Below are 8,481 nucleotides of genomic sequence, written 5' to 3' on the forward strand. Positions count from 1 at the left end.
ATGGTTAGGGTTATTGTTAGGGTTAGGTTAGGATTTGAAGTTAAGGATAGGGGTAGCTTTATGGTTATGGTGATAGTTAGGGTTAGGTTTAGGATTTAGGTGTTAGGGAGAGGGTTAAGGTTAGACTTCAGGTTACAGTTAGGTTTAGGGTTATGATTAGCTTTAGGGTTAGGCTTAGGTTTTGGCTTAGTGTTAGGGTTAGGTTTAGTGTTAGTTTTAGGGTTAGGTTTAGCATTAGGTTTCGGGTTAGGTGTTAGGGATAGGGTTAGGTTTAGGGTTAGGTTTACTTTTAGGGTTAAGTTTAAGTATAGTGTTAGGTTTAGTGTTAGGGCTTAGGGTTGGTGTTATGGTTAGGGTTAGTGTTAGGGTTTGGTTTAGGATTACGTTTAGTGTTAGGGTTAGAAGTTGGTTTAGTGTTAGGGTTAGTGCTAGGGTTATAGTTAGGTTTAGTGTTAGGGTTAGGGTTAGATTTAGGTTTAGGTTAGTGTTAGTGTTAGGGTTATGTGTTAGATGTTAGAGAGAAGGTTAAGGTTAGGCTTCGGTTACTGTTAGGTTTAGGGTTACAATTAGGTTTAGGGTTAGGCTTAGGGTTAGGTTTAGGGTTAGGTTTATGTTGAGTGTTAGTTTTAGGGTTAGGTTTAGCGTTAGGGTTAGGGCTTAGGTGTTAGGGATAGGTTAGGTTTAGGGTTAGGGTTAGGTTTACGATTAGGATTAGGGTTAGTGTTAGTGTTAGGGTTAGGGTTAGCCTTTAGGGTTAGGGTTAGGGTAAGGGTTAGGATTAGTGTTACGGTCAAGGTTAGGTTTAGGTTGAGGTTTAGGCTTAGGGTTAGGTTTAGTGTTAGGGTTAGATGTTAGGCTTAGTGTTAGGTATAGGGTTAGGGTTAGGGATAGATTTAGCTTTAGGGTTAGGCTTAGGATTAGAGGTAAGGGTTAGTGTTATGGTTAGGGTTATTGTTAGGGCTAGGGTTAGGGTTATGCTAGGGTCAGGCTTAGGTTTAGGGTTAGTTATTACAGTCAGGGTTAGGGTTAGTTTAAGAGGTAAGGTTGGCTTAGGGTAAGGGATTAATGTAAGGTTTAGGGTTAGGGTTAGGGTTATGATTAGTGTTATTGTTAGGGTTAGGGTTAGGGGTATAGTTTAGTGTTAGTGTTAGGTTTAGGATTAGTGTTATGGTTTAGGTTGAGGTTTAGGCTTAGGCTTAGTGTAGTGGTAGGGTGAGAAGTTATGTTTAGTGTTAGATATAGGGTTAGGGTTAGGGATAGATTTAGCATTAGGGTTGGGCTTAGGGTTAGAGGTAAGGGTTAGGGTTAGGGTTAGAGTTAGGGTTAGGGTTAGGGTTATGCTAGGGTCAGGCTTAGGGTTAGGGTTAGTTATTACAGTCAAGGTTAGGGTTAGTTTAAGGGGTAAGGTTGGGGTTAGGGTAAGGGATTAATGTAAGTTTTAGGGTTTTGGTTATGATTAGGTTTATTGTTAGGGTTAGGGTTAGGGGTATAGGTTAGTATTAGTGTTAGGGTTAGGGTTATGGTTAGTGTTACGGTGAGAGTTTAGGATTAGGTTTAATGTTAAGTTTAGAGTTATGGTTAAATTTAGGGTTAGGATTATGGTTAAAGGTTTAAATTCGGTTTAGGGTGAGCATTAGGGTTATGCTTAAGGTTAGGCTTAGATGTGATGGTTAGGGTTAGGTTTAGGCCTAGGGTTAAAGCTTAGGTTCAGGGTTAGGTTTAGGGTTCGATTTAGGGTTAGGGATATGATAAGGTTTAGGATTATGGTTAGTGTTAGTATTAGGATTAGGATTACGGTTAGTGTTAGGGTTAGCCTTACCTTTTGAGTTAGGGTAAGGTTTATGTTTTGACTTAGGGTTATGGTTAGTGTTAAGGTTACAATTAGGCTGGGTTATGGTTAGTGTTAGGGTTAGGTTTAGCGTTTGCCTTAGATTTACGGTTAGGGTTACGTTTAGGGGTTAGATGTTAGGGATAGGGTTATGGTTATGGTTATGGTTATGGTTAGGGTTAGGGTTTGTGTTAGGGTTAGGGTTGAGGTTAGGGTTAGGGTTAGGTTTAGGGTTCAGTTTAGTGTTAGGTTTAGGGTTAGGGATAGTGTTAGGTTCGGGTTAAGGTTATGGATAGTGTTAGGTTTAGGGTTAGGGTTTATGTTTAGTGTTAGTGTTATTGTTAGGGTTAGGGGTAGGGGTAGGTATTAGGGATAGGTTAGGGTTAGGGTTAGGGATAACATTATGTTTAGGGTTAGGGTTAGGTTTAGGGTTAGGGTTAGGGTGAGTGTTAGTGTTAGAAGTTAGGCTTAGAGTTAGGTTTAGGGTTAGTGTTAGGGTTAGGTTTATATTTAGTGTTAGGGTTTGGTTTAGGGTTAGAGTTAGGGTTAGGGCTAGGCTTAGGTTTTGGGTTAGTCTTAGAGGTTATGGTTAGGGTTACGTTTAAAGCTTAGGTTCATGGTTAGCGTTAGTGTTAGGGTTAGGGTTACAGTTAGAGTTTAGGGTTAGGTTTAAGTTTAGTGTTAGGGTTAGTGTTAGGGTTATTGTTAGAGGTTAGTGTTTGGTTTAGAGTTAGAATTTTGGTTAGTGTTAGGGTTAGTGTTAGGCTTAGAGGTTATCGTTAAGGTTAGAGTTAGAGTTAGGGTTAAAGCTTAGGTTCAGTGTTAGAGTTAGTGTTACGGTTACAGTTAGGGATAGGATAAGTGTTAGGATTTGGATTAGTGGTTAGTTTTAGTGTTAGGGTTATGGTTAGGGTTAGGGTTAGGTTTAGAGGTTAGTGTTAACGTTAGGGTTAGCATGAGTGTGAGTGTGAATGTCAGGCTTAGGGTTAGAGTTAGGGTTATGGTTAGGGTTATTCTTAGGGTTATGGTTTCTGTTAGGGTTAAATTAGGTTTGCATTAAGATTAGGGTTAGGGTTAGGGCTAGCGTTAGGGTTTGCATTAGATTTAGTGTTAGGGTTAGAGGTTAGGGTTAGATATAGGGGTTAGGTTTTAGGGATAGGGTTATGGATTAGGTTTAGGTTTAGGGTTAGTTTTAGGTTTAGTGTTATGGTTAGAATTAGGGTTAGGTTGAGGTTTCGGGTTAGGATTAGGGTTTGTGTTAGAAGTTAGGTTTAGTGTTAGTTTTAGCGTTAGGTTTAGGGATAGGTTTAGTGTTAGGGTTCGTTTTAGAGGTAAGGGTTAGGGATAGGTTTACGGGTGAGGGTTAGGCTTTGGGTTAATGTTAGGGTTGTGGTTAGCGTTATGGTAGGTTTAGATTTTGGGTTAATGTTAGGTATTACCATCAGGCTTAGGATTAGTTTAAGGGGTAGGGTAAGGGTTAGGGTAAGGGCTTAATGTTAGGTTTGGGTTTTGGGTTATGGTTAGGGTTAGGTTTAGGTTTAGAGTTAGGATTAGATGTTAGGGATAGGGGTAGGGCTAAGGATATGGTTACATTTAGGGTTAGGGTTAGTGTTAGCATTAGGGTTAGGTGTTAGGTGTTAGGAGAGGGTTAAGGTTAAACTTCAGGTTATGGTTAGGGTTAGTGTTACAATTAGGTTTAGGGTTAGGCATAGGGTTATGGTTAGGGTTAGGGTTAGGATTATTGTTAGTTGTAGCATTACAGTTAGGGGATAGGTGTTAGGGATATGGTTAGGCCTAGGGTTAGGCTTAGGGTTAGTGTTGGGGTAGGTATGAGGGATAGGTTAGAGTTAGGTTTAGGGTTAGGTTTATGGTTAGGTTTAGGTATAGGTTTAGTGTTAGCGTTAAGGGTTAGGTTTTAAGGAGAGGGTTAGGGTTAGGCTTCCAGTTACAGTTTGGTTTAGGGTTACCATTAGGTTCAGGCTTAGAGTTACAGTTAGGGTTAGGATTAGGATTAGGTTTAGAGTTAGTTTTAGAATGAGGGTTAGGGTTAGGCTTAGGAGTTAGGTGTTAGCGACATGGTTAGTGTTAGGGTGATTGTTAGGGTTATGTATAACAGGCTTAGGGTTATTTTAAGTGGTAGGGTTTTGGTGAGGGTAAGGGAATAATGTTAGATTCAGGGTTAGGGTTATGGTAATGGTTAGGGTTAGGATTAGAAGTTAGGGTTAGGAGTAGTGTCAGGGTTAGGGTTAGGGTTAGGGTTAGGGTTAGCGTTAGGGTTAGGGTTGGGGTTAGTGTTAGAATTAGAAGTTAGGGTTAGGGGTAGAGTTAGGGATAACATTATGTTTAGGGTTAGGGTTAGTGTTAGGGTTAGGGTTATGGGGTAGGTATTAGGGAGAGGGTTAAGGTTAGACTTCGGGTTATGGTTAGAGTTAGTGTTACGATTAGGTTTATGGTTAGGCTTAGGGTTAGGGTTAGTGTTAGTTTTAGGGTTAGGTTTAGCGTTATGGTTAGGGGTTATGTGTTAGGGTTCGGGTTAGGGTTAGTGTTAGGGTTAGAATTACTGTTAGGGTTAAGGTTATGGATAGTGTTAGGTTTAGTGTTAGGGTTTAAGGTTAGTGTTAGTGTTAGGGTTAGGGTTAGGGTTAGGGTTAGGGGTAGGTATTAGGTATAGGTTAGGGTTAGGGTTAGTGTTATGGTGAGGTTTAGGGTGAGGGTTAGGTTTAGGGCTAGGTTTAGGGTTAGCGTTAGGGTTTAGGTGTTAGGGAGAGGGTCAGGGTTAGGCTTCCGTTTATGGTTAGTTTTATGTTTACGATTAGGTTTAGGCTTAGTTAGGGTTACGGTTAGGTTTAGGTTAAGGTTTAGTTTCAGAGTTAGGGTTAGGTTTAGGCTTAGGTGTTAGGTGTTAGCCACATGGTTAATGTTAGGGTTAGTGTTAGGGTTAGGTATTACTGTCAGGCTTAGGATTATTTTAAGGGGTAGGGTTAGGGTGAGGGTAAGGTATTAATGTTAGTTTTAGGATTAGGTTTATGGTTATGGTTATTGTTAGTGTTAGGTTAGGATTAGAATTTAGGTTTAGGGTAGGGTTAGGGTTATGGTTAGGTTTAAGGTTAATTTTAGGGGTTAGGTGTTAGGGAGAGGGTTAAGGTTAGGCTTCAGGTTATGGTTAGTCTTACAGTTACAAATGGTTTTAGAGTTAGGCTTAGGGTTAGGGTTAGTGTTAGGGTTAGGTTTAGTGTTAATTTAAGGGTTAGGTTTAGCGTTAGGTTTAGGGTTTAGTTGTTAGTGATAGGCTTAGGGCTAGGGTTAGGGTTAGGTTTAAGGTTCGGGTTAGGGTTAAGGATAGTGTTAGGTTTATGGTTAGAGTTTAGCATTAGTGTTTGCATTAGGGATAGGGATAGGGCTTGATCTAGGTTTAGGGTTAGGGTTACGGTTATCAGTTGGTTTATTGTTAGGGTTAGGTTTAGGGTTATGGTTAGAGTTAGGGTTAGGGTTAGATGTTAGGGTTAGGTTTAGGGTTAGGGTTAGTGTTACGGTTAGCATTTAGGGTTAGGGTTAGTGTTAAGGATAGGCTTAGAGGTTAGCGTTACGGTTATGGTTAGAGGTTAGCTTTAGGTTTAGTCATACAGTTTGGTGTTAGGGTTAGGGTTAGGCTTTGGCTTAGAACTGATGCTTAGGGTTAAGGTTAGTCTTAGGGTTAAACTTAGGTTTAGGTTTAGGGTTAGAATTAGGGTTAGGGATAGGATAAGGGTAAGGATTAGGGTTAGTCCTTAGGTTTAGGGTTAGGGTTACGGTTAGAATTAGGGTTGGCTTTAGAGTTTAGTGTTAGGGTTAGTGTCAGGGTTAGAGTTAGTGTTAGGGTAAGGTTTAGAGTCAGGTTTAGGTTAGGGTTAGGGTTGTAGTTAGGGTTAGAAGTTAGGATTAGTGTTAGGGTTCGCCTTAGGGTTAGGGTTATGGTTAGAGTTTAGGGTGAGGGTTAGGGTTAGGTTTAGGGTTACAGTTTGGGTTATGGTTAGATGTTAGCGTTAAGTTTAGTGTTAGGGTTAGGGTTAGGGCAAGAGTTAAATATTAGTGTTAGTGTTAGGGTTACGGTTGGAGATTAGGCTTAGTGTTAGGGTATGGGTTAGGGTTAGGGTTCGGGTTTGTTTTAGGGTTAGAGTTTGGGGTTAAGGTTAGGTTTAGGGTTAAGATTCGTGTTAGGGTTAGGGTTAGGTTTAGGGTTAGTGTTAGGTTTAGCGTTGTGATTAGGGTTAGCTTTAGGGTTTAGGTGTTAGTGAGAGGTTTAGTGTTAAGCTTTGTGTCAGGGTTAGGGTTAGGGTTCCGATTAGGTTTAGGGTTAGTGTTAGGGTTAGATTTAGGGTTACTTTTAGAGTTTGGGTTAGGGTTAGGGGTTAGGTGTTAGGGATATGGTTAGGGTTAGGGTTAGGGTTAGGTGTTGGGTTAGTGTTAGGCATAGTTTTAGGGTTAGGATTAGGGTTTAGGATTAGGCTTAGGGTTAGCATTAGTGTTTCTTTCAAGTTTAGGGTTAGTGTTAGGCTTAGAAGTTAGGTTTAGTGTTAAGTTTGGGGTTAAGGTTTGGGTTAGTGCTAGGTTTAGAGGTTAGGGTTAGTGTTATGGTGTGGGTTAGCATTAGTGTTATGGTTAGAGTTTAGAGTTAGGATTAGTGTTTGGGTTAGTGTTAGGGTAAGGTTTAGGTTTAGGGTTATGTTTAGAGGTTAGCATTCGGTTTATTGCTAGGGTTAGGGTTATGGTTAGGCTTAGAGGTAAAGCTTAGGTTCAGTGTTAGGTTTAGGTTTAGGCTTAGGTTTAGGGATAGGGTAAGTGTTAGGATTAGGTTTAGTGGTTAAGTTTAGGGTTAGGATTACGGTTAGTATTAGGGTTAGGTTTAGAGGTTAGTGTTAGTGTTAGGGTTAGTGTTAGTGTTAGGGTTAGGGTTAGGGTTAGAATTAGGGTTAGGGTTAGGTTTAGGCTTAGGCTTAGGGCTATGGTTAGGGTTAGGGTTACAATTAGGTTAGGTTTAGGGTGAGGGTTAGGGTTAGGTTTAGGGTTTGCATTAGATTTAGTGTTATGGTTAGGGTTAGGGTTAGGCTTAGGGGTTAGGTGTTAGGGTTAGGGTTAGGGCTACAGTTAGGTTTAGGGTTAGGGTAAGGGTTAGGGTTAGGATTTAAATTGGTGTTAGGTTTAGGTTTAGGTTTAGGGGTTAGGTGTTAGGGATATGGTTAAGGTTATGGTTATGGTTAGGGTTAGGGTTAGGGTTAGGATTAAGTTTAGGTTTAGTGTTAGGGTTAGGATTAGAATTTAGGGTTAAGTTTATGTTTAGGGTTAGGTTTATGGTTAGGGTTAGGATTAGAATTTAGGGTTAAGTTTATGTTTAGTGTTAGGTTAATGGTTAGGGTTAGGGTTATGATTAGGTTTGGGTTAGGGTTAAGATTATGGTTAGGGTTAGTATTATGGTAAGGTTTAAGTTTAGATTTAGGGGTAGGTTTAGGTTTAGAGTTTAGGGTTATGGTTAGGTTTAGGGTTAGGGTTACTGTTAGGTTCAGGGTTATTATTAGGTTTAGAGGTTAGTGTTAGTGTTAGGGTTAGGGTTAGTGTTACGTTTAGATTTTAGGGTTAGGTTTAGTGTTAGGATTAGGGTTAGGGTTAGGTTTATGGTTAGAGTTTACCATTTGGTTTAGGGTTAGAGTTAGGGTTAGGGTTAGGCTTAGAGGTTATGATTATGGTTATGGTTAGTGTTAAGGTTAAAGCTTAGGTTCAGGGTTAGGGTTAGGGTTAGGGATAGGGCAAGGGTTAGGATTAGGTTTAGTGGTTAATTTTAGGGTTAGGGTTATGGTTAGGATTAGGGTTAGATTTAGAGGTTATTGTTAGTGTTAGGGCTAGGGTTAAGGTTAGTGTTAGGGTTAGGGGTACAGTTAGGTTTAGGGTTAGTTTTAGGCTTAGGGTTATGGTTATGGTTATGGTTAGGGTTAGGGTTAGGGTTACGGTTAGGGTTAGGATTAGTGCTAGGCTTAGAGGTTAGTGTTAGGGTTAGGGTTAGTGTTAGGGTTAGTGTTACGGTTAGATTTTATTTTTAGGGTTAGGGTTTGGCTTAGGGTTATGGTTATTGTTAGGGTTAGAATTAGAAGTTAGTGTTAGTGCTAGGTCTATGGTTAGAGTTAGTGTTTAGGTTAGGGTTAGAGTTAGGGTTAGGGTTAGGGTTAGGGTTAGGCTTACAGTTATGGTTAGGGTTAGGATTAAGTTTAGGGTTACGGTTATGTTTAAGTTTACAATTTAGGGTTAGGGTTAGGGTTACGGTTTGTGATATGGTTAGGCTTAGCTTTAGGCTGAGGTTTAGGTTTAGGATTAGGGTTAGAAGTTATGTTTTGTCTTAGGTTAAGGCTTATGTTTAGGGATAGATTTGGGTTTAGGGTTAGTGTTAGTGTTAGAGTTTTGGGTTAGTGTTTTAGTTAGGGTGAGGTTTAGGGTTAGTATTACAGGTATGGGTTAGAGTTAGTGTTAGTGTTAGGTTTAGGCTTATGCTTAGCATTAGGGTTAGGGTTATCCTAAAGTTAGGGTTACGTATTACAGTCAGGGTTAGTGTTTGTTTAAGTGGTATGGTTGAGGTTAGTGTTAGGGTTAGGGTTAGAGTTAGAGGTTAGTATTATTGTTAGGGTTAG

Source organism: Cavia porcellus, unplaced genomic scaffold (assembly GCF_034190915.1).
Source record: "Cavia porcellus strain 051 isolate PalLab524CR breed Dunkin Hartley unplaced genomic scaffold, mCavPor4.1 scaffold_81, whole genome shotgun sequence".
NCBI classification, from domain to species: Eukaryota; Metazoa; Chordata; class Mammalia; order Rodentia; family Caviidae; genus Cavia; species Cavia porcellus.